Source organism: Halictus rubicundus, chromosome 5, assembly GCF_050948215.1.
Source record: "Halictus rubicundus isolate RS-2024b chromosome 5, iyHalRubi1_principal, whole genome shotgun sequence".
NCBI classification, from domain to species: domain Eukaryota; kingdom Metazoa; phylum Arthropoda; class Insecta; order Hymenoptera; family Halictidae; genus Halictus; species Halictus rubicundus.
Window position 1 is genome coordinate 18,894,198 of NC_135153.1, and position 27,884 is coordinate 18,922,081.

At 40.9% G+C, this 27,884-nt stretch overlaps 1 protein-coding gene across 2 annotated transcripts in view; it reads right to left on the reverse strand.

Moving 5' to 3' along the window:
* Positions 1 to 27,884, reverse strand: part of Nlg-5 (neuroligin 5) — a 196,116-nt gene that overhangs the window by 134,188 nt on the left and 34,044 nt on the right. Inside the window, exon 2 of one of the 2 annotated variants that reach the window (XM_076788658.1) lies at positions 12,248 to 12,280. The exons of the other annotated variant lie outside the window; for it this stretch is intronic. The gene's annotated coding sequence lies outside the window, so the exon portion shown is untranslated. The remainder of the gene's footprint in view (positions 1 to 12,247; positions 12,281 to 27,884) is intronic. 2 annotated transcript variants of the gene reach the window in all.

The window sequence follows — 27,884 nt, forward strand, 5'->3', positions numbered from 1 at the left end:
ATATTTCCAGTTCTCCATGACGAGTATACTCGTCACAACACAAAATATTGCCAGTCCTCCCTGACGAGTATACTCGCCATAACACAAAACATTTCCAGTTCTCCATGACGAGTATACTCGTCACAACACAAAATATTGCCAGTCCTCCCTGACGAGTATACTCGCCATAACACAAAACATTTCCAGTTCTCCATGACGAGTATACTCGCCATAACAAAACATTTCCAGTTCTCCCTGACGAGTATACTCGTCACAACACAAAATATTGCCAGTTCTCCCTGACGAGTATACTCGTCACAACACAAAATATTTCCAGTTCTCCATGACGAGTATACTCGTCACAACACAAAATATTGCCAGTTCTCCCTGACGAGTATACTCGTCACAACACAAAATATTTCCAGTTCTCCATGACGAGTATACTCGTCACAGCACAACATATTGCCAGTTCTCCCTGTCGAGTATACTCGTCAAAAATAGCTAAAGAAAGGCACCTCTTCATAGAGGTAGAAGTAAAAATGGCCGTAAAAATGTGAACAATGACGCCAAAAACAGAAAGAAAGTCTTCCCCGAACGTACTTTTTAATCATTTCATTTCGTACATGTGTCGGAGTGTTGTCGTACGTGTGCATCGTAGGCGTACATACCTAAATAATGCAGGTTAGATCGGTGTACTAAGAAAGCAGCATTGTCGTAAATGCCAAGCGATCCTAGAACGTCGCCCCGATTAATTCGGTCATTTCCAGATTTCGGGGATGCTCAGACGCGGTCGCCGCAGTAATTGAACAGAGTCCAATGCATGTCGGATACCGAAAATTTTCAGGCAGCCCGGTTAATTCAATGCGAATCGATGTCTCGAGTCGCGTTCGATGCCAGGAGGCCGGCGCAATCCGAGGAACAGGTCTCCCGGCATTTCAGACACTCCCACATGCTTGCCGGTAACAGATTGGCCGTGTTCTCGAAATCGCTGCATTTGATTTAGGATTATTTAGATTCAGGATTGAACGCTGATTTGGCACGGCGACGCGACCGTGCCATAGCCAGTCCCGAGGAAGATGCCTCGCGCGCCGAATCGATTTCATATTCAATGGACTGGTCCCGTCTACCGGCGAATAAACTGTTCGCTAACTTTCGAGTGGAGACAAACTTCCAGCAAGGCCTTTTGTTTCAACTGTTTTCTTTTAACTGCATTATTTTGGGGGAAAATATTAGGGGTTGATAAGTAATCAATCATTTGCAAAGAATTTGTTTTGCCTTTAGTTCTGTACCGATCGTTGAAGAGGAAACACGTATTCCTTTAGAGTTTTCGGTAAAGCAACCTGTACTCAAAATATTCTAATAATTTTTTTTACAACCCTGTAATAAAATGGCGGCGTCCGTACCTTTCGAGGATCATATTTGTCATTGCATACTTTTTCAAGGTAACAACAAAGAAAATTTGTTGAACCTAACATCTAAAACAAAACAAGTAGTTTGGTGCAATATGAAAACAGTTATTAGATTCTAACGGGTGTCCACTTAATTCTGTGTCCGACTGTACTGGCAACAAAATAGAATTTCATTTCGATTTAAAGGGAATTAAAATGAACATATTTTGCTTGACGAACCCTGGATCTCTATAAGAGGGGGATCGAAAATTTGCAGGAAAGATGATAAACTGTTCTCGATAAACGTGGAGATTATATAATAAATTAAGAATTTACTACAAAGTTTGTTTTAGATTCCAAAATAATTGATTACTTATGGATCCCCGTAATATTTGGAGGTTTCTAACCCTTTGCAATCTGCGTTATTTTCATTCTAAATTTTTCTTCCGTCTTGGAATATTTTCATTTTATTCATACGGAACCGATCCGATTGCCACATATAATATTTAAACGTTTAGTGATCTATTAAATACAAATTTTGTAATGTAACAAATATTTTGTAATATTTTCTGCAATTTCTTTGAAATAATGCCACAATAATTTCTAGTGGTGCTTCAGAGTCACCACTCGAGTGCAAAGGGCTTAACACTTTCAACGCCCAACTAGAAACCCCGAAAATTCCACGAAATCAAAGTAAGTTATTTAATGAAATAAAAATTGCAAAAAATTAAATGTACGATGCTGAGTAATCCTCCAACTTTCTTGCATGTTACAGATCCTAATCAAGTTTAGTACAATGAATATATCAACGTAAAAATTAATTTTAAAACCTGCACAAATCATTCCGTCACCCACATATTGGTGACGCGGCGACGAACGTGTTAATACTTTGAAAACGTTTCGACCCGTTTACGCGAGACGGCCCCCGTTAAATGGTACCGAAGTCGCTCGTACGAGCATTTATTTGGTTATGCCACCGGAGGCCGTTCTAGTTGAACAGGAATTTCGCAGTGACAGGTTTATCGGCGCACATTTCAAGCCGCGCAGCGAAATTCCTTTCTGCGAAAGAAGGTCGTAGGGTGGCTCCGTAAACGACGTCGCGTTTCTACGTCACGTACGCACGCGTCTTAAAGTAAAGGTGAGCCAGAGTTACAAAAGAGCCCTGCCATTCGACGTTCCACTTTGAATTCGTTCCCGGCCGATTTTATAGCCCTCCCGGGCCAAAGAACCCGGACCGATCGATGTTTATTGCGCCCGCGATCCCGGAAAAATTGACCGGATTTATGCGAAACGTGAGCGTTCATTTTAACGCGGCCATTGTATTACCGGCTCCCCGGCTGTGCTTGAAATTTTCAACGCGAAACGCGGCAACAATCTCGCGTGGCCCAGCCCGCCGTAAAATTCGCAACGCCCCGGGAAAAATCTCGGATACCTTTGCCTGCTCCGCTTCTCACCGAATTAACGAGGCGCTCGCGAAACTATTCGACCTGCTGCCTCCGACTGTTTTATCCGGCGCTTGGCTTGATTGGCAATTGGTACCGGCAAGAAGATAGGACACTCTACGTTCCCCCGTGTTTCCGCACAATATCGCAAGAAACTGTGCATACACGCAATGCACGCGGCTGTACAGATATCCGGAAGATTTCTTGTTCCGTCGTAAAAACCCTCTGCAAAGGGACATCTGCACGACCGTGAAGGTCAACTAGACCAACTACCCGCGGCATAATGACCATGACCGCCATAAAAAACCTACCGTAGTTTGGCGTAGTCAAAAATCCGAACAACCTCAGCTGACGATCACATGTTGGCCTGCGAACCGTTAGCGTACCAAAATTTATAGTTTTATAACCGTAGCCGCCTGTAACCAAATGTATCTTCCACTCCCACTCTTCCTAATTTTCCACCACTTCCAAACACATCCTTCAACCAATCATAGACAACTTCCTAAGACCACACCCACATCCGAGCCTACCTTATTCCAAAATATTGTAACAACAACAGAACTGTCTGATACACCAACCTGACTACTAGTACACCGAGCTGTCTAGAGCTATCGAGAATTCGAATTCTTTCAAGCACCGAGCTGCTTAGAAGCTACCGAAGGCAAGCCGAGTCTTGCATTTTAGAAATAAAGACTAGTTCTCCGGAGTTTGAATTTACAATCATTCGCCGTTAAACCATTACCCAGTCGCGAGCCGATTCTCCCCAATTCCGGGATCGACGCGACACCACATTTCTTCTTCTTCTTCATTGGGGTGATTTTGTTCCGAACGAAATATGTCGTAGTCCACGCGAAATTAGGGGGGGGTTTAAGTCATCGTTTTGCCGGTTTAGAATTCGTTTAAAAATTACAGGCCCGAGAGCAGTTCAAGCTGTTCTCGGGCCCACGAAACTTTCCGTGGCCGGATTCCGTGGTTCAGTGTTATTATGTTTGTCTTCTTATACATGCACATGTATCAACAGGCTTGAACAAATGGTCTAACAGCAATGAAAGATCAACACGGCCGACCGATGAATTCTTCACGTCTGACCCTTACGGATCTATACCACTGGTTGTTTGTGCAGCCATATACTTGATTATTTGCAATCAGTTGCCCAAAAAACGCGACGTTTCCAATTATTATCGGCACACTTTCTGGGCGTACCATTGTACCGTAACGCATATCCGAGACTGCATGATTAAAATTGCTCAACCAAAAGCGACTAATATTAACTATGTGAAATGTTTGTCTCCTGCAGTGAATAAATGATTCCAGTTGTGTTCGATTGGAATGAATTCAGACACTCATTCATATAATCATATTAACCATATTAATAATCATAATAATAACAATAATAATAATAATAATAATCATATTTACACTCACCATGCTATTATTTAAAAAATACTGTGACGGCCACAATACCTCCTACGCTCGTGACATACACGTATGTACAGTGTTTACTCGATCTATGTCCAAAAGACTATACTATTCTTTGATCCACGCGGTATAGTTCGCACAATTGGAAATCCCTGGCAAGCACGAGGACACCGACCACCTACGAACTATTAGGTGCTCACGAGTGTAGATAAATTCGCAGCGATTCTCGGGCCCCGAGTAATCCTGCGATTACGCGATCAGATCAAAATAAAAGGTTCGCCGGGGGGGGGTCGTCCAGCCTTAATGAGTTATCACGCTCGTATCAAGCGATCGCTTTCCGATCCGATTGGGAAACGAGAAAAGCCGTCGTTATTACGTCCGTATCGCGGACGCAAAAATCCCGCCGGTTTTATCTCTTCCGGCGAGAGATCGTCGACAAAAAAAGAGGCGATTTTCAGAGGCGAACGGTAAGGGTCGAATGCACGCAACGCGTGCAATGTTTGTTCCCGATGCACAGCCCTTCGTTCTCCACGCGATTAACACGATTGAATTTCACGTGAGCTTGTACGCACGCGATATTAGCGTCGATTCTTCGTTCCCTTTTTTCTTTTTTTCACCTCTTTTATAGGCTTATATGTTATTCACTGGCTTTGTTTTACTAGTTTATTTAACAGAGGCATGTGGCATTTCTCGTAACCCTCACAGATTTCTCTTAACCCTTTGCACTCTCGGCGCTATTTTCAACCTAAAACTAAATTTTTCTTCCGTCTTACAATATTTTCATTTTATTCGTACGAAACTGATCCGATTTCTACATATAATATTTAAATGTTTAGTGATCTATTGAATACAAATTTTGTAATGTAACAAATGTTTTGTAATATTTTTTGTAATTTCTTGGAAATAATGCCACAATAATTTCTAGTGGTGCTTCAGAGTCACCACTCGAGTGCAAAGGGTTAATATTTCGTACCGTGTTTACTCTATATATGTCCCCAAGGCCTGGGCGATAAACGTCGCGGAATTATCCCCACCTCGTCACACCTCGGTCACCGAGGAGTGTGAGGTCACGTGGATCGAAGAGTAGTATCTCCTGGCCGATGTATGTCCGTGGCTGGACCCGTGTTTTGGACATATATCGAGCAAACACTGTACTTGCGTTAAATGACATTTCTTTAAAATTCGGCACAGGGAAAACGTTATTACGAATTTTTTGTTGGACATTGTCATTTGGCTGTCGTATCGTTCGGGCGCATGAACGTGTACGCTCGGTCCTTCAAATATCCCTGTGAAATAAATCTGCGGACATTAATTCGGACGTTCAATGGAAATTCGAAGCCCCCGAAATTAAACGATTTCTGGGAATATCAATTATTTCCATTGATTGTTTCGTTGCGAATTTCCCTGTCATACGATTAAAAAAAAAAAGAGGACCGTAAAATTCTGAAACGGAACGTTTGAAAATACACAATGAAGCAAAGGATACAAATTTGACCGAACGATTATGCGATAACCCAATGAAAATTTTAATCTCGTGAATTAGCGGAAGGCAAAAGAAATTTTCGGTTAATTCTCGAACAAAATATTCATATTAATTTTAATTATTTTTCGAAGAATTTCTTCCAGATTCACCGGAAACTGGCACACATTTCACACGTTGACTGTTATGTCACTCTTATGTGGGTGACGGAATTATTTGTCCAGGTTTTAAAATGAATTTTCACGCTGATATAATCATTCTACCAAATTCGATTAGGATCTGTGAAATACGAGAAAGTTGGAGGACTACTCGGTATCGTACATTTAATTTTTCTCAATTTTTATTTCATTAACACTAGAACGACCGGAGCAGTCAAAATGACTAATTTTTTCTTTTACAATTACTGAAATTGTAAAAATGTTTTCATCGGAAATTTTTTAATGAACCTCTTCATTGAAGCACAAATGTACAATAAAAGTTGTATGAAGTCTGAATGGGCACAGTCTTGTCACTGTTACAAAGCAATGTACGTCAGTCGCATTTATTGCTCGGTCGTTCTAGTGTTAAATAACTTACTTTGACTTTATGGAATTTTTGTAGTTTATAGTTTGGCAATCGAAGTGTTAAATACCCCTAAATATTAACCCTTACCACTCGAATGGCGACTGTAAGGCGCCACTAAAAATTCCCGTATCATTATTCACAATATTTCTTACATTATTAAATTTGTTTATATTTAATAAATCACTAAACTTTTCAGTGAGTACTGTACGAGTAAATTGCGCCATTTTCGTATGTACAGCATGAAAGAATATACGTAGAAGGGAAATATTCTAGATCGGAAGAAATGTTTCGTTTTCGAGTTAAAATGGCGTCGAGTGCAAAGGGTTCATTTTCACCGTATCACATTTTTCCAAATTATTTCCGAGCCGACTGTTACGCTGGACCTCCGGTTTCTCTTGGACAATTACCGCGTCCTATTGTTTCGTATACCATTACAGAAATCTTACATCGGAGACGTCCCGGGCGAAGAGTCTCATTACAACCAGAACCGCTTCACTTGTCCGGCCACTGGGGTATGTCGGGTTCATTGTGCAACCCTTAACCATACGAAGACAGCAAGTCCTTCCCTCCCCCCTCCCCCAGCCCCGTTTAACGAACAGCGGATCTTGGGAAACAGGGAAGAATGAGATCCGCGGGTATATTTAATAAGAGCCGCCTAAACGGGGGCACACGTGGAGGGGGTATAAAAACGCAATTACAGGACAGCGCAGCGCATCGCGGTCGGACGAACTAAATTGCCGTGCCGTTTGGCCGTAATCGCGTCTCGTAAATAAAATTGCATCACGCGTAATATCTACTCATACAGATCACTGGCCGTGACTAATGTGTTGCCTCGTTAGATGTAAGCCAGGTCGTTTGCAGATTACTGCCGTCTTTTGTTGGCACCGGCGAGAGACATACGAGCGAGAACCGGGAGAGGACGCGGAGAAATGGAAGCGGGCGCCGAAGAGAATGCCGGCGGGGGAGGAGGAGGAGGGGGCAGGAGGGAGAGGGGGAGGAGGGGGAAAGGGGAAAGAGAGAAGAAAGCCTTTCAAAAGAGGAGCCAAACGAGAAAAAAAGACGAAGAGGGCGAAGGAAACTGTGGCTTCCAGGAGCGGAAGGGAACACTCCGTTAAGCTAAGTCCACATCCTTCACCCGGGGCAATAAAGACTGCGCCGGTATAACGGCCGCGCCCGGTCTCTGTGGCTGTGGATGCTCCTTTACATCCAACCGGTCCCACAATCCGTCGCTTGATACCAGAAGCGGCCGCGCGATGCCTTCTGAAAGCAGAAGCAGCCGCGGGTCGCAGTTCGCCGTGCCAGAACACGAGCGACCGTCAAACTACCCCACGGACTTCGAAAATCGTTGAACAGAACCCACATCCTTAGATCTCTTAAAACACGTTCACTGCCATGTCACCCGTATGTGGGTGACGGAATTATTTGTCCAGGTTTCAAAATGAATTTTTGAATTAACATACAGGGTGCCCCAGCTAACTTGACCACCTTGAATATCTGGCTTCCTGTTAGTAATAGAAAAAAAAAACGTTATAGGACAATATTAACCTAACCGAAGGGGCAATATAATGATTCATAGATATCAAGGTCATAAATTCTGTTTTAAATGGAACTATATATTTTTTTATCGCGATGTAATAGCAGGGGCGAAGACCTCTTCAATGACATATTATACAATGACCTTCGTGTGACCTTGGGATATGAAAAATCCAAAAAGCATTACAGGTATTATCAGTGATTAATTTACTACACTAATTGGTTTGGTCTTAATGGTACACTAAATGGTAACAAATATGCCAATTTTTTAACTGAAGATTTGCCTCACCTATTGCAAGAAATACCTATAATGCTTCCTGGATTTTTCCTACCCAAGGTCACACGAAGGTCATTGTACAATATGTCATTGAAGAGGTCTTTACCCCTACTATTACGTCGCGATAAAAAAAAATATATAGTTCCATTTAAACAAAAAATGGATGACCTTGATATCTAGAAAACAATGACCTTTGAAAAAAGTTTTTCCCGAATCATTATATTGCCCCCTCGGTTAGGTTAATATTGTCCTATAACGTTTTTTTCTATTACTAACACTAAGCGAGATATTCAAGGTGGTCAAGTTAGCTGGGACACCCTGTATTCATTGTACCAAATTGGGATCTGTAAAATGCAAGAAAGTTGGGGAACTACTCAATATGATACATTTAATTTTTTCCAATTTTTATTTCATTAAATAACTTACTTTTTTATGGAATTTTTGAGGATTCTAATGGGGCAGTCAAAGTGTCAACCCTTAGCAATCGAGTGGCGACTGCAAGGCGCCACTAAAAATTGCTGTATCGTTATTCAAAATATTTTTTACACTATTAAATTTGTTTGTATTTAGTAAATTACTAAACACTTTAGTATTGTAAAAGTAAATTCCACCATTTTCGTATGTGTAACATGAAAACAAATATACAGGATCATCCGTTTTTAAACGGCCAAACGTCAACCAGCTTTAGAGGACCCCAAATGGAACAACTTTCACCCCTAACACTTCTTTTGATTCGAAGTTATTTCATTCAGTCTCCACGGCGTGCCCCATGTCAAAAAACCAAGATCCAAAGGTCATACAGAAAAGTTGACTGAATAAAAAAGATGCCCCTATTTATTTTAAACCAAACAAAGGAAAAATCATCAAGATACATAATTGCATTCCTAATATATTTTATCTTAAGTGAACGTAAAAAATGACGGGTTTTTGCAATTATCTAAAAATCAGGACCGAATCAAAACAAGTGTTCGGGGTGAAAGTTGTTTCATTTGGGGTCCTCTATAGCTGGTTGACGTTTGGCCGTTTAAAAACGGATGACCCTGTATAGAAGGGAAATATTCTAGGTCGGAAGAAATGTTTCGTTTTCGAGTTAAAATAGCTTCGAGTGCAAAGGGTTAACGTGTAAGGGTTAAGGGAAACGCGTTCCTTGAATACCTCCGCGCTCTTCGGTAACTGCTCCCTCTGTTCCTGCGAACGCGAAGCGTCGACTGACACTCCTGAAAGGGAATTCATTTGATGCCGCATTAACGCGAACGTATCGTGTCGCGCGCTCTTACAGAGTTATCCTCGTGTGTCCTTTAGAGAAATTAGAGAGACGCGTTTTCACTCTGTACGTACTCGGCTCGGTTTCTATTATGTTTGTGTTATGAATCTTACCGGGGCGAAATGTCGTTCAGCTCTGGATGGAAATGTACAGTCAGTGTTTACTCTATATATGTCACTAATTCCTAGCCGATAAAAGTCCCGGAACTATCCCCACTGCCGCGGGGTGAACCTCGTGAGGAGCCAAGAAGCTAGAGAAACCTCGGTCGCCGATATATGTCCCTGCCAGACCCCTCTTTTGGACATGCATCGTGCAGACATGTGTGTTTACACTCCTCGGTGACCGAGTAGATCTTGTAGATCAAAGAACAGTATCTCCTGGCGGATATATGTCCGTGGCTAGACCCGTCTTTTGGACATACATATTTGTATCCTGGAAAAATAGCGGTTTTGTTTATCCACATTTTTCCAATTAAATGTTTTCTTGAATATTTTTAAGCGAGAAGTGTATAATACAAAGTACAGATGAAACAGATAATTCAAATTTTTTGGCATTGTCTGAAATAATGTTCTTTTCCAGTCGTTAATCAACGGGTTAGTAACAAAACCACATATATGAATTAATTTTCAACTTCATCCCTGCATGGATGAATTTATCATCGAAGGCGTTACGGCGTTGTTGGTGTATCGTCAATTATATTGAGTAACGAACAAGGTCCAAAGATTCCACGCGAACAACATCTTTCACGCCTATGGTTGCGCCTCCTCGTGTACGCATGCATGTACGTAGAAACTTTATTACAGCTTCTATCGTCTAAGTTTAATTACGAAATAGATCTCGGCAGAACTGATGCTACTTCGCCAGGGGTCTTATGAACTCGGGTAACTAGATAATTACATAAGTTTTAACATTCATTATGCAACCTCCAGCCGGAAAGCTTGTGTTTAATTATGTTGCGCCCGGGGGCGAACTTCGGTAATTTCATTGCACAATGTGTGTGGCGTGCCGGTTGACTTCGATAGGCATATGAAAATTCTTCGGAATCTCGACAATCTTTTCCCACAAAATTCCTCGACAATGTCTGAAACTGTGAAACCTCCACCGGCATTGTGCTCGATCATTCTTATCCGAGGAATGGATACAACGAATAAAAATCGGTAACAAGATTTGATCGGTCATCGGGTATAATTACGTTGATCACTTGTGACGCGCGTCAGCATTCAATTTCGCCGGTCGCAATCAGAAAATGATCACAGAGTCCGGTTACAAATCCAGTCTCCTGATAAACTGACAAAGCTGCGCATCGACACGTATCTTCGCCGCGGTAAATCAATCCCATTCAAAGGGGTGGGGGTGGGGGGGTGGGGGAGGGAGGATCAAAGTTATCCGATATTTTCCGGCAACGTGATATGATTAATCGTTCGTTCGTTCGTTCGTCGGGCTGATCTGTCACCGGCTGCGCATTATGGAAATGCGACTCGGCCGAGCCACGGTATTTTCGCGTCACGGGAACACACGGGGCTCGCAACAGGCTGGAATACATATTGTAATGCTCGGCGAGAGCGGTGCGGTTAGGTTCGCGCCGCTTGCAAATCCTTCGCGCAATTTGTTCAAGTAATGACACGCTCGCTGGCCTGATCACCGTTATCCCAAGAGACTCTGTCAACAATAAACACCCTAAACGGCAAACGGAAATGCAGACAACTACGACGACTCGTCGCGCTGCTATCAACCATACTGCACTTTTCCGGGACAATGCGATTCTAAAAGGCAGCACACCGATTCGATTGAAATTATTATTTTTGTCAAATATTATAAACAGAAAATCTTGTGTTCTATATTTGTCACCAAATGTCTAGCCGATAAAAGTCACAGAACTATCCAAGAATTCAGAATTTTAGGCGCGGGGTGTACAGTCTTCTCTCGATATATGTCGCAAATATCTCGATGATAAAAGTCGCAGACACACCTCGTGAGAGGCCTCGGACATCTGACATTTTCGTAGGATACTTTTTCTTATCCGCGCACTAGTTTCGGAGGTATAAAGATAAAAAACAAAGTTGACCTTCAAACGACCTTGAAAACGCCACGAAAATAAAAGTCCCAGAACCGTCCCCACTGCCGCGGGGTATACCCCTTGGGGAGCCATGAACCTGTGCTTCTCTAGGTTCAGCGTGGATCAAGAAATAGTGTCTCCTGGACGATATATGTCGCTGTTAAGACCCGTGTTGTTGACATATATCGAGAGAACACTGTACCCTATGAACCGAGGCCTCTAGAATTGATATCAGAGAAGAGTATCTTCTGCCTGATATATGTCACTGCCTAGACCGGTGCTTTGGACATATATCGAGTAGACACTGTGCAGCCAAACATCCGATTTGTATTACTATACAAGTATATTGGGTGTAGTGGTATATTGGGTGTACGCAGAAGTTTTAATCTTTTTAACGATTAACCCCTTGCACTATTTTCATTCTAAAACTAAATTTTTCTTCCGTCTTAGAATATTTTCATTTTATTCATACCAAACTGATCCGATTTCCACATATAATATTCAAATGTTTAGTGATCTATTAAATACAAATTTCGTAATGTAACAAATATTTTGTAATATCTTTTGTAATTTCTTTGAAATAATGCCACAATAGTTTCTAGCGGTGCTTCAGAGTCACCACTCGAATGCAAAGGGTTAATATTTCGTACCGTGTTTACTCTATATATGTCCCCAAGGCCTGGGTGATAAACGTCGCGGAATTATCTTCTGGCCGATGTATGTATGTGTAATTTTTTTGAAATAATGCCACGAACATTTCTAGCGGTGCTTCAGAGTCAGTCGAGTGCAAAGGGTTAATTTGCCAATAAATAATAGACATATTCACAGTAGAATTTTACACTCACCGCAGGGACAGTGGGGGAAGTAGGTCGTCCGACCTGAAAAATACATGAAATTTCGAGATTAGTGAAGGAATGAGCGGGGAGCATTGGACGTTGGGAATTGTGACTGACCAATGACGATATCCTCCACTTCCTACCTCGAGGCTGATTTCCCAAGGTAGCATTATAGTACCGGAGTTTTGTAAGTCTCCGCTGGGTTCTAGGTTTAAAAGATTTCGTCTTAATCTCGGCCAGTTCCCGGGATTGTAAATTCTTCGAAGGGTTTCGTCCCGGCGATGGACAAGAAAAGTTCCGCGGACGCACCTGGCGAAAGGTGTAATTTGTCGCGCGACGGGGCACCATCGTGAAATGTTTAATATCTTTCGAAGAAAAAAAGGGTGGACGGAAGAGCGACTCAAAGTTCACCCATTCTGTGATAATTGCACGCAGAAGATATTTTTTCCGAAAAATATTTTCAAATCCGTTGTGTGCGGTCATTGTTTGAAATTAAAATTCCGGGCACCTCAACCGTGAATTAAGCATCGTCCCGCGTCACGCTCGGAGAGGACCGAATGTACAAAATGAAAATTTTAAAATTGAAGGATGTCGAGACGTGAGAAAATTACGAATGCAATTTTTGCTAGAGTGGAGTAAAAAAAAAACACCGTTCCTTGCGTTCCCTTTGAAATTGTCGGTCCCGCTTTTCGTCCGTATAAATTTCTTAGAACGAACGCGGCTTGTGTGCGTGTGCGTGCGTGTGTGTGTGTTCCGTGAGGCAGACGTTGCCTGTCCGAATAATGTGTGACGTAGCGAAATGCAATCTGGCTTGAATATCCGTGCTGGCCGAGTCGAAATCGTTGAAGTCGTGCTTAATGGGCCAATAAGGAATGGCGGGAGATAGGCCGAAGCGATCGTTAGCCTGGTTCTTCGACAGTATTTTCACGGGAAAGAAGGGGCCTGGGCATTCCTACCGGAAGTCGATAACATTTTCCAACGGCATCCGCCATCGTATTTCTTTGCCAGCCCGAAACAACGCGCAACGCCGAGTAAATGCTTAGCCTGATTTCGATGGCGATTCGGATGAACACCGAGTGACTTTACTGCGTCGTTCTGTCCTTCAATTTTATTGCATATTTTTGCGATTGATTATCTAATGCATGTTATTATAGAAAGTAGGTAGACCAATCGGACCTCGGCAGAAATTGATGTCACAATTAAATAATTGAAATTTTGCATATTTTGACCTGTATGCATAATGCACATGTTTTCATATTGTGCAGGTTTTTTCGTATTTCTCTCGTGTATTGATAATCGAAAATATAATAATTTCTAGCAGAGATCTGCGGTACTTACTCTGTGTATGTTCAAAACACGGGTCTAGCCACGGACATATATCGGCAAGGAGATACCATTCCCAGTCAGTCACCACACTCACGTTGCGGTTCGGATTATTTAATTCCTGAATGTTCGAATTTAAACAATTTTCGATTCTTTAAATCGTGATTTCCGTGAAGCTTGCTGTTGTGGAATTTCTCAACACCTGAATCTTTCAACTCCGAAATCCTCTCATTTCTGCATCGAAAAGTTGCTGAAATGTTTAATCCCTCGAAATTGTTAATTTCGGTACATTGTAAGTTTTAATTAATTTTTCAAACCCCGAACGTCCATTATCACACTTCGAACAATGCGTAATCTTCTTATTTCCTCCCGCAAATGGAGCACCTGAAAACAGTCTGCCCGCATAGTAAAATAACGAGACGGAACAAATGCCGTTCGGTATAAAATCAACTCTTGTTGATGTTTGTCTCCGTGGATAGCTAAAGAGAGCCCCCGGTGGTCGGTTTGCGCGTTCGTGTGGGTCTTATGAAAATGTGTAAATACGCTACGCTTTTGTGCCTTATTGAATTGAACATAGTCGGACCGCGACTGAATACGAGGTCGAAAGAGTTTCGCTACATTATATTGTGCGGTGATTTAAATTATGCCTCAGAAATAAATACGAAAGAGAATATACAATTTGCTTTGTGCGGATTAACAAGAGCAGAGGCAGCAGCCCGGTCCGGTCGGAGAAAAGGCCTTTTTGCGACCGGGAAGCAAATATCACTCGGCTGGCCGTCCTTCCCGTAAATAAATTACAAATGGCGAGACGCGCACCGGAACGCCCGAGCAATATTCGTGAAATTTCGCGTGTTGACAAACTTCTGGGCCGTGATTTACGCTTTTTAACATGATGCATGAGCGTCCCGGATCCTCGAAATAAAAGCAATCTGTACCGCTCACCACCGACAGAAATTATTTCGACAGTTTATACACGTGTTATCGTATCTTCTACACAACTCCAAACAAGGAAATCTTATACATATTAAGGGGACACGTAAGTAATCAATTATTTTGAAATCTAAAACAAACTGTAGGAAATTCAAGTTTTTATTTCTTCATTTATTATATAATCCGGAGTACTACTTTGGGGAAAAATATTAGGGGGGCCCATGAGTGATCAATTATTTTGAAATCTGAAACAAACTTTGTAGGAAATTCAAGTTTTTATTTTTTCATTTATTATACAATCCGGAGCACTATTTTGGGGAAAAATATTAGGGGCGCCCATGAGTGATCAATTATTTTGAAATCTGAAACAAACTTTGTAGGAAATTCAAGTTTTTATTTCTTAATTTATTCGGATATATCCGGAGCACTATTTTGGGGGAAAAATATTAGAGGGCCCATGAGTGATCAATTATTTTGAAATCTGAAACAAACTGTAGTAAATTCAAGTTTTTATTTTTTCATTTATTATACAATCCGGAGCACTATTTTGGGGAAAAATATTAGGGGGGCCCATGAGTGATCAATTATTTTGAAATCTGAAACAAACTTTGTAGGAAATTCAAGTTTTTATTTCTTAATTTATTCGGATATATCCGGAGCACTATTTTGGGGAAAAATATTAGAGGGCCCATGAGTGATCAATTATTTTGAAATCTGAAACAAACTTTGTGGTAAAATCAAGTTTTTATTTCTTAAGTTATTATATAATCCGCAGCACTATTTTAGGGAATAATATTAGGGGGATCCATGAGTGATCAATTATTTTGAAATCTGAAACAAACTTTGTGGTAAATTCAAGTTTTTATTTTTTCATTTATTATATAATCCGGAGCACTATTTTGGGGAAAAATATTAGGGGGCCCATGAGTGATCAATTATTTTGAAATCTAAAACAAAATTTGTAGGAAATTCAAGTTTTTATTTCTCAATTTATTACATAATCTCCGTCATTATCAAGGACAGTTTGCCATCTTTGCCATCTTTCAAATTTTCAATCCCCCTCTTATAGAAATCCAGGGTTCGTCAAGCAAACTATGACTCAAGGTGCCTCCTTACATCTTCTCGATCGGTACAGAAACAAATTCGTTGCAAATAATTGATTACTTATGGGTACCCCTAATATATAGACACAGTTCAGGAAATCTTATACACATGCATGCACATTCTACGGAACATTTTCAATTTACCCTTCGGGAAGTGGTTAACCGTTGAAATTAAATCTTCCCTCAAACGGAGCAATAAAATGTGTCCATTTCTAGAAAATACTGTTTCAAAAAAAAAAAAAAAAAAAAGAAAAAATAATGGAGGCCCAGCAATATAAACACTGCTGACTCCGACTACGGCTCCATTCATGTACAAAGAATAGATTTGAAAAAAAACACACACACACACACACACGCACAAAAAAAGCGAAAACAAAGGTAACAATCCGACTCACAGTTTGCCGTATGAACGAGCAATACTCCCGACATCCATTGAAACACGAGCGCGTATAAATTTAATTGATTTCAGTCGTGCTTTTACAGAATGTATCGACACGAATTTTATCATATGAGCAAACAATACAGCAGCAGCAGTACGTGAACGTGTTTGCAAAGAGCTCGAAATAAATCTGTAAAAGCTGCAATTTATCCGACAAAGTTCTGAGAGGACGTTCCGTAATCAGAGCCTACCCATCCCCATTTGAATTATTCGACCGTAATCGCGACGAGAAAATGAAAATTGCTCACGTGTCCGTTGGACAATGGGGAGGATTTTTTCGAATTATTCAATCCCTCGGATTGTTAATTGGTTGCGCGAATAAGGGCAAGGAATTTCGTTGGGGGCGGCTGGTTTACCGATAGAAGACGACGCGTCCAGGAGAGCCGGTCTTCTTTCCGAACAAAAGAACGGAGGACCTGATTTAGTGGCGCGCATAATTTCGTCCTGGCATTAAATTAATATTTCCATGGCTTTGTTCGCCTGTTCCACACAACTAAAGGAGAGAAAAGAAATCTTGATGAATATAGTCTCTTTTAGGCGGCCACGGTGAAATATAGAGAGCCGTGGGGGTCTTCCGACGCGGGACTTCAGAACAGGATTCCTACAGGGAAGATCCTTTTGAAACGGAGGAGGATCCTTAGCTTTCCCCGTGCCTCACAGGCTGTTTTCAATGTTCCCGAAATTCATTCTTCCGCGCGCTTCCGTTCCAAGACCGCCCCTAAATGTATGCTTAATCGTGACAGATCCGACCTACAGTCCGATCTGTCTTTATATTTTATTATACGAGAATACTTTGAAAATGCCTCGAGATCTAATCATTTTTTTTTGCCATGGTACCCTAATCATTTTTTACGTAGAATGAACGGAAGAATCGATCTGTGCAAAACAAAAATATCCATTTCTATTTAAAGAAATGATGCAATTGTTAATTGCACATGAACTGCTGCATCTAAAAAAACATTTAAAGGCCTACAGATGTAGTGCTCTTCGAACCATTTATCTTTCTCCTTTATCATTTTTTCGTAAATGCAATAATAACGGAGTTATGACTTGAAACAATTGCGTGGACCACCCTGTATATACGCCCTCACAAGTCTATCAGTGAATTCTCGATGTATGTCAGCAACACCATATATGTCAGATATAACACATATATCACGATATAACAGATATATGTCATCTTGCCAGCGTCAAGTATCGTTCAGGAGACTCTCGAGCTTCGTGACCTCTCACGGGGTACGTCCCGCGGTAGTGGGGATAATTCCGCGACATTTATCATCGAGGTCTTGGCGACACTTACAGTGAATTCTCGATGTATGTCCACAACACGGGTATTGCCAGCGTCATGTATCCTCCAGGGGTATACCTCGCGCGAGTGGAGATAGTTCTGGGACTTTTATCGGCTAGGCATTTGTGACATATATCGGCCAGGAGATACTATTCTTTGATCCACGCGACCTTACACTCCTCGGTTCCTCGGGATATACCCCGTGTGGGGATAGTTCTAGGACTTTTATCGCCTAGATATTTGTGACATATATCGAGAGAACACTGTACGTCCTATCTTGACGCAACTCCGTAGAACTATGTATGTCTGTTGTCTACCCACAATTCTGAGCAATTAACAAATTTTTACCGTCTACCGTTTCTGTAGTATAGCGTTCGCGACAGTCTACTCGTGCGAATATGCACGCCTATGAGCAGCCTAAGCCTTCTCATGCTGTAAATCCGCTTGAATCTGCCTCGTGTGTTACACTTCACGTGTAAATCATCGTCGAGGCTAACTCACGGCAAACGCGTACTGTCGCGCGAATAACGTCACGAAATTTCCCGGTGAACTCGAGTCAACCGAATTGGTACACAGACACGTCCCAGTTTTAGCTACATGTAATTATACAGAACTCGAGGCTTACATGCAAATCGGTTCCTCTTCAGTAGGATTTAATTGATCCGGTGTGATATGCTAATCTGATACGATTATGCGTCTTTCCAATAATGAATTGGGACCGTCATGGATCTGGAACCAATCGAATTTACAAACGTTTGCTGACGCAGCCCGGGACATTATCGACGAAAGTAATCCTCCGAGCGTCGCGCTGCGTCGCGTCGCGTCGTCGTTTCGACGGCTCTCCGTGTTATCGTACTTTTAATAGGATCGTTCTGTTTTTAAATACCGAACAATTTTGCCGTATATTTTGCTGTCAAAAATTTTCCATTAACTGTCATGATTTCTGCAGGCATCATAAATTAGAATCCTCCTGGTACGATAGATACAGTGCACTGAAAAATGCATTATTTCTTCTTTGTCTTTGCTGCAGTTGTTTCACTTCTTTTGATTTTGTTATACTCTACTCTAGAAATTTAATTTAATTTTTTTATTTATTTTATTTTTGTTACACTCTTGTATCTCGATATCTAATTGTAGGACACCTATAGAGAAGGAACCAATTTTTTAAAATTAACGATACAGTCTTTACTCGATACTTGTCGCAAATATCTCCCCGATATAAGTCACAGAACTACCCCCACTGTCACGAAGTATACCTACCCCGTGAGAGACTAAGAAGTTTCATGTCCTTTTCTACATTAGGCAGTGTATCAGATAGTGTCTTCTATCCGATACATGTCCCTGGGTAGACAGGTTTTTGGACATATATCGAGTAAACACTGTACTTGCAAAACGGTAGAAGTACCTAACCGGCGAAGAACAAGTGTAATCGAAGTTCCTTTCTCGATCAAACTATAGCTTTTGCAAGTCATATCGGGACGGAATACTTGCTTGCAAGAGTATACAATATAAGTTTCATGGACAGAGTGTTTCGTATCTGAAGTTCCTAAACGGTCGGTATTATGTACACGAGCGTTCCGCCGGTCGAGTCTTTCACAAGCATATCGATTTTCCATCGAAACTATAGCCTGTTCCCGTATACCTTCCAGATTCGACGACCTCGTTATCGCCGGTTAGGCCGGGCAAATCTGAACTCAGCCAAATTCAAATCGAATTTCCTTTTCGCTCGAACGGATTCCCCGATTTCGAGCGATTTCCGGGCCAAATACAATCGTTTTACGTCCTTTACGCCACGGCGATTTCAGCCGGATGCCGTTAGGCGTCCCTTTCAAAATGTTGCCCATCCCTGTTTACGTTCTCCTTCCGTTCATAGCACCCTCTGCTTCCATTTTTCCGAGCTATTTGAACGCCGCGAAAATGATTCGTCGAACCGCCCCTATAATCGAATATGATAATCTAGAGCTAAACGATCTGCGCTCCAAAGAAACAGCGTTTGCAAGCTCATCATCACCCTATAAAAACCATAATCACCCTCTAGTACAGCCACTCAACCATATTTTCAGCTTAAGGGGGTACACCACCATCAAATTTTAAATTATTGGTGCAATTAGAAATTTTTTCCCCTGTTCATTGCCAAATAAAATGAAAATATTTTTCGAACCGAATAAGGGTGGATTCGGACCACAAAACCTAGTAATTGCAGAGTAAATGTAAATTTGACAAGAAACAGGAGAAAATGAATGAATACAGCTACTCAACCACATTTTCAGCTTAAGGGGGTACACCACCATCAAATTTTAAATTATTGGTACAATTAGAAATTTTTCCCCCTTTTTAATTCTTAAATAAAATGGAATCATTTTTCGAACCGAATAAGGGTAGATTCGGAGTGCAAAACCTAGTAATTGCAGAGTAAATGTAAATTTGACAAGAAACAGGAGAAAATGAATGAATACAGCTACTCAACCATATATTCAGCTTAAGGGGGTACACCACCATCAAATTTTAAATTATTGGTACAATTAGAAATTTTTTCCCCTGTTCATTGCCAAATAAAATGAAAATATTTTTCGAACCGAATAAGGGTGGATTCGGACCACAAAACCTAGTAATTGCAGAGTAAATGTAAATTTGACAAGAAACAGGAGAAAATGAATGAATACAGCTACTCAACCACATTTTCAGCTTAAGGGGGTACGCCACTATCAAATTTTAAATTATTGGTACAATTACAAATTTTTCCCCCTTTTTAATTCTTAAATAAAATGGAAACATTTTTCGAACCGAATAAGGGTAGATTCGGAGCGCAAAACCTAGTAATTGCAGAGTAAATGTAAATTTGACAAGAAACAGGAGAAACTTAATGAATACAGCTACTCAACCATATATTCAGCTTAAGGGGGTACACCACCATCAAATTTTAAATTATTGGTACAATTAGAAATTTTTTCCCCTGTTCATTGCCAAATAAAATGAAAATATTTTTCGAACCGAATAAGGGTGGATTCGGACCACAAAACCTAGTAATTGCAGAGTAAATGTAAATTTGACAAGAAACAGGAGAAAATGAATGAATACAGCTACTCAACCACATTTTCAGCTTAAGGGGGTACGCCACTATCAAATTTTAAATTATTGGTACAATTACAAATTTTTCCCCCTTTTTAATTCTTAAATAAAATGGAAACATTTTTCGAACCGAATAAGGGTAGATTCGGAGCGCAAAACCTAGTAATTGCAGAGTAAATGTAAATTTGACAAGAAACAGGAGAAACTTAATGAATACAGCTACTCAACCATATATTCAGCTTAAGGGGGTACACCACCATCAAATTTTAAATTATTGGTACAATTAGAAATTTTTTCCCCTGTTCATTGCCAAATAAAATGAAAATATTTTTCGAACCGAATAAGGGAAGATTCGGAGCACAAAACCTAGTAATTGCAGAGTAAATGTAAATTTGACAAGAAACAGGAGAAAATGAATGAACACAGCTACTCAACCATATTTTCCGCTTAAGGGGGTACACCACCATCAAATTTTAAATTATTGGTACAATTAGAAATTTTTTTCCCTTTTTAATTCTCAAATAAAATGGAAACATTTTTCGAACCGAATAATGGTAGACTCGGAGCGCAAAACCTAGTAATTGCAGAGTAAATGTAAATTTGACAAGAAACAGGAGAAAATTAATGAAAACCATGATTCGACACCGGCATAATTGTTCTTACGTATGAATATCTGTTCAAAGGTTGCACAGCCGGACAGACATGCTCTTAACGACCTCGTCGCCGCTATTACTGGCTGCGCATTGGTCGTTAAGCCTTTCCAGCCATAAAGCAGATTGAACCGAAGCCAGTATTTTGACGCTTCATAATCCACTCGACCAGTTTTGCCGCGCGTTACCGAATAATTTAAGCGCTTAAGAGATTCTCGGTTCATTGTATCGCGCCGTTCCACGCCATTTCAGTCGGCAGCTTTCTCATGTCTTCCGCTCCTGGAATTGCGTTATGAGCCTCGTGCATACGTTTCTGGAAGACACCACAATCGCGCCGTACCGTGCCGTCGTCGTTTACCGCGCTGAACGACGTCCGCTTATACAATACCCCATCGAGAATTATTTATTTCGCGCTTTATTCCTCTCGGAGCAAACGAACCGTCACGTCGGGGACAAAAATTAAGATTGCCTACTAAATTTTTAAAAATCGAACCAAACGGCTCGAGTTCTTAGAAGAATTAATTCACTCGACAATTTTTCAATATCGTATAAAGAAACTGGAAGCCTCGCTGTTCGTAAGATGAATCGTGAAAAGCCTGTATGCAGTGATGTATATAGTTGCTGAAATATTTGACTGTTTTCATTCTACTACTTTCATTATGGAACTCATTATGGAACTTGAATGGTATTCAAGCTCGCTACGTCAAATGTAAACATTGGTAGGCTTCCGACGCTTCTCAGTGTCAGTCAGATTCTCAGTTAGTGAACGTAAGATAGTCAATATGAAATTTTCATTCGAACAATTAGAGACGCTTCTAATTTATGGAGAAAGTAAGAGAAACGTGGCTCGAAATTTGCACGGTGAAAGATATCCGAACCGCATGTGCCCTTCGCGCAAGATTTTTGGAAGATTGTGTAAAAAATTAAAAGAAGCTGGAAGTCTCGCTGTTCGTAAGATGAGTCGTGAAAAGCCTGTATGCAGTGATGAGGATAATGAAATTAATGTTGTTGCAATGGTACATCGTAATCCTCGTATCGGTGTACGTCGGATTCAGCGCGAATCTGAAGTCGGCAAAAGTAGTGCGTCACGAATTCTCGCTCGTCACAAATATCGTCCGTACCACATTAACCTTCACCAGAAATTATATGGATTATGTAAATCGTGTTAGATTTTGTGGATGGGCTCAAGAGCAGCTACAAATCAATCCACTTTTTTTCTCTTTAATACTATTTACCGACGAGGCTGCTTTTACCAGCACTGGGCGTGTTAATTTACATAACACGCGTTATTGGTCGGTACAAAATCCTCACTGGCTACGAGGAATTGATCATCAAAGACGCTGGTCCATTAATGTGTGGTGTGGAATCGCAGGGCAACAAATGATTGGGCCTTGTTTCATCGACGGCACTTTTACTGGTCAAAAATATACGTTCTTAAGAAATACATTGGCAAATTGATTAGAAAACGTGCCATTAAGCGTCCGTCAGACAATGTGGTATCGGCACGATGGATGTCCAACACACTACGCTCGAAGGGCGAGAAGTACACTCAATGAAATATTCCGAAATCGATGGATAGGACGCGGTAACACTATTCGCTGGCCAGCACCAAGTCCAGATTCAACACCCCTAGATTTTTTCTCGTGGGGAACATTGAAAAATATTGTGCATCGAGATGCACCAACAACTCCGGAAGATACGAAGCAACGAATTATCGCAGCTACAATAGACGGTCCAACAATAAGACGTGTAAGAGACAGTTGAAAGACTGCAACGTTGCATCGCTGCAGATGGCCGACATTTCGAACGTTCTTCACGAAAACAGTCAAATATCTCAGCAACGGTAAGGACAAATACACTTTAGTACTTTTATACACAGAATAATCTATCGAAATCGAGCATGAAAAATTGGACGTTCCAATTATAAAAACAAAGGTGATCTTCTCTGCGCCTCCACTGGGAAGAATATCATTATAGTTTCTCAAATCCTACAACTTCTGTACGTAACATTTTCTCGTATTGTTTGAAATAACCAAGATATTCAAGTAAATACTGTCCTCGTATACCGAGTAAACACTGTACTCGTATGCAGTCTTTATACTAGTTTCACGGTTTTGTCTTTATACGAGCTTCGATTATTTTATTTACAGAAACGAATAGCCACGGGAAAATTGTCGGGTGAGTAGTTTCATTCTTCGAGCGTTCTCTTCTTTCGTTGGACGCGCCGACCATCTGTCAGAATTCCACCATATAAGAGGGGCATACACGATCTAAGAACAGCCGATCATATCCCTCACGCTGAATCTCTTATTGTACCGACGAAATCCTCACCGGTAATATGTTAAGTCCGGTATTATTCCGTAAAGCCGTATAAATCCAGCTAGAATACATTACGTCGAATAGCATGCGATGGTACGGAAATAACGCGATTTGCATGGGATCATTCGCGACGACCGTGCTCTCTCCCGGTTTATTTTTATTCCAGAGAGATCCTGCAAACAGATCTTCTTGCAAACGGAGCTTCTCCTCGGCCCCTCACGTGGTATACTTCGCGGTAGTGGGGATAATTCCGCGACATTCATCGTCCAGGCCTCGGCGACATAAATCGAGAATTTTCTCTAGTCCTTTCAGCCTTTTCTTTTATGGAATGGTCGACACTCATTAGCAGAGAGTTAATGCAATTCCATTCGAGTTTCGTTGCAGTTATATATGTACATATAGCTATAATACGTACCGCGATCGCGGCAAATTCCGTTCTCGTTCACGGTTTACATTTTTAACGGAACGCAAGCTCGATTTTCGGGCGCAATTATAATGTAATTATCGTCGGCGACTACACAGCTGCACGCAACAGTGCAATAAATTTTCGGTAATGCATATTACTTTCGGTGCATTAATCAGAGTTAATTGCCCGAGCTGCCGTGTTAATTCGTGTATCTGTGTACATATGTATATTTTCTTTCGTCTTAAATCGAGCGTGCTCGCCGATCGATCGTGCGCGTACTTCTAACACAGAGAGTATCGTTCGTGTATCGAACGACAAGACTCGACTTGGTATAATTGAACCGTTCCAACGGAACGTGGAAGATATTTTCGAATGTACTTTTGCAAATGTAATTTTCAGTTACCGCGTAGCAGACCGGTTTTAATTAAAAGTTACGCGGGACGGGTGATTTCGGCCGAATATATCGCCCGGGTATGAAAGTTCGGATGTCTTTTGATTGTGTTTGTTACGAATTGATAAATTCGGGTAGTTAACGCAGCGGAATGCTAAATGAAACGATCGTAATACACGGTGAAATAACGGGTTTCATTATCAAAACAAACTGCGGCTTTGTAATCAATTCTTTCTTTAACGAGCACGGTTATTCTTGCGTATCACGGAACAAGAATCGCAGAGATATGAAAAAATAAATTCGCCCGAGAAAAAATGTATTAAATTCCGAGAAAAAATATATTCGTCCGTTTATTACGATGTCGCGAAGTGCCAAAGTATTATTAAAAGCGTGCGTGGCGAAAGGAACTTTTGAAACAGCCCGATACAGTCCCAGACAAAATGATAGCGTGCTATCTCCAATTTCTCGAAGATCACTTAGAATTTTTGTATGTAACACATGATATCATAATTGTTCCGACGCACAGAGGCGAAACCTCTTCGTAAAATAAGGTTGACGAACAAATGCCGAGGGCAAAACGGTATCACACTTACAAAATTGATACATACATTTCCACAAAAGAGGAAGTTACATAATGATTAACAGCAAATTAATCGTGGCTGTATCCGCCGTTATTTTCTAAGCTCACAAAGCTAGCGGGGCCAATCTAATTTACTAACAAGTTTCGTCTCTCGAGATTGTAAGAATTATGATATCATGTACTACATTCCGAAATACTATAATTAACGATAGCGCGCGTGTGCTATCATTTTGTCGGGGACGGTAGTTAGCTCTCGGGCGATCCGACATGTCGGTTGTCGAGTCAACGGTATTTCATCGGAAACCGATTACATTCGGATGTAACGCAAACTATTTTCCCCGCCTCGGCTCCCCGAAGATTCGTTAATCACCGATCCAAGGGAACGGCGAGTAATCGATAGGCGGGCGTCCGGAGTTTCCGTGACGATCCTTCAAAAGTTTCGTGCACGAAATTGAGAAATTAACCCGACGGGATCGCGGGAGATTGCCGGAGAGGGTGGTTTACGCGCGCACCGGGGGGTGGATGTTCCGGTAAGGAACGTGGAAGGAGACGCACTCCGCTCGGAACGATAGCAGATACGTCGGTAATTTATCTCGTATCGCGTCGATTTGAATTACAAATTGTCCCAGATTATGGTTCTCTCTACCCCCCCCCCCCTCCGCCCTCCTCCTGCACCCCCTCCTCAGGCCGACATGGATGCGTAAACGGTGACGCGGACAGTTTTCAGGTTTGCGATTGCACGATTGCATAACGAGAACATCCCACGGAAAGTTTGCGCCCCTTCGTTTATTAATTATTGGTTGAAATTAAATTTATTATTTTTTTCGAGTCATCCCCTGAATTGTCATCCCCTGAAATCATTTATTTCATACCAGTGAAACATTTCCCACATTACGACGAAACTGGTCAGCTATACATCATTATTACTACCGTTGTTAATTAAGCGTCGCATTGTAACTAGCTTTATTCAGCTGTACTCTTGATTATCCATGAAGTAATTTAATGTCAAAGCGATTCATCAGTTCACATGACTTGTGTGAAAGATAATACGGTCAAACCTGTTTTTGTGCGAATTTTATTTTGTGCGAAGTTTATTTTGTGCCATTTGTTTTGTGCGATTTTTTTTTGTGTGCGATTTGTTTTGTGCGATTTTTTTATGTGGTATATGAATGCCAACGGTATTGGTATTATAGCAGCCTTGTAATGTTCTCATCACAAGAAGATGTGCGTTCTCAACTGCGATGAGTAGTATTGAATTATGTGCATTTCGAAAATTTCTCCATGTTTAGAATGAGAAATTAAATTTTTTTAAAATGTTTCCATGTGTAATTTAATTATTTATTTTGTTTGGGAAACACTTTCACATATTTTCTACGTGAGACTTTTTTTTATGGGGTCCTTCTCCACGGCATAAAAAAATTTTCTTTAATATGTTGTGAAAAATTATTTGTTATAGCTATCTATGAAGTTTCTGAATTTTTTTGTGCGATTTCTTTTATTCAGTCCGTATCTACCACACAAAAACAGCTTTGACTGTAATGTGTCTCGCTCGAAATTTCGATGTTATGATTTCAGTAATTTTTTATGGTTGATTTTGCCACCGAGTTCCTTTGCTAAATGGTTTATGGAAACATTTGTGTACGCGTTGTTGTTGCTGTTACCGTTCGAAGAAGATTTCGTTAGATTTTGTTATTCTCATTGCAGCTGCCCACCGAAGTTTCTATTGTCGCTTTAAGTTAAAGATTACGGGAACTTTCGTCTCGGGCCATTTTTTGCCCCCCCCCCCCTCCCAATGGTTCTTGAGCACCGAAGGGTGAAACTTTTCGAATGTTCTTTTATCCCTTGAACTGAAAGCGTAGCTTAAAGGAGATACCCCGTACAAACACCGAAACGATACGGAATTTTATAGATTTTCATTCAGCTTTCGCAATTTATCCGATCCGTTCTATATATACATATATATACACATACATATTTCATACAAATTCGCAGCGTAATTAATGGAACATTCTCGCCGCGATGACGAAGCGAAATGAACATTTATTACGCTCTCGTCTATATTTGATGCTCAATAAAATTTACTGATTAAATAGGACTTGATTAATTGTAACAATGAATTAAACGTTATTGTCACGACGAGTCGAACGTGTTTCAGCGATTCGGAGCGACGGCTGACCTACTTGGCTTTATCAAAGAAACCAAATTATCAGACAAAATTGAACCGAATAATATAATTAGCTTGTTCGTCGCTAATAATCCGCTGTCGTGTCGATGCGATTTAATATCGTTTATTAAAAAACGAAACAAAAATGAGAGAAAGATAGAAACAAATTCGGCGAATGTGGAATGCAATTGTGAAGCAGTATTGGAAACTGTCGATATTATAAACTCTTCCAAATTCTCTATGGAACAGTAGCAATTGAACATTTTGTGTTCTCATTATGTTTAAATATATTGTTATCGTTACATATATTGTTAGTCGTTACGTATGCCACAGGGAAAATGTTAGGTACTGCATTCCGGCAAGTTAAACGATATTTCATACTGCAGTCAAGCATAGACAGTGTTTACTCGATATATGTCGCCAAGGCCTGGATGATAAAAGTCGCAGAACTATCCCCACTGCTGCGGATTATACCCCGAGGGACCTCGGTCGCCTAGGATTGCAAGGTCGCGTGGATCAGAGAATAGTATCTCCTCGCCGATATATGTCGCGAATGCCTACCGGATAAAAGTCCAAGAACTATCCCCACTGCCGCAGGGTAAGCCCGATTGCGGGAAGCAAAAAATAGATAGCAATGTATTTTCACTCTAAACAATCCTGAGACACGAAAAATAATAGAGTATTCATTTTCCATACAAACGCGTAAAATCCGGAGCATAATTATTCTTCATTTCGGTGAAATTGGACTGGAAATTCTTAACACATTTTCTCATCAATCAATTGATAAGTTTGTCAGCTGGTCCTTTACAGACCATTTTTCCAAACCGTTGGAACACGCTCATACATATATCGTTTCATGCTCCTGATGCATTGCCGCGTCGCGTTGTTCACATTCGTCATTATTAATGTCTATTAAATCAACGGAGAGTTGATTACACGGGTATCTTCCGCGTCGAATATTTCCCCATTCATTATCCCGAGGCA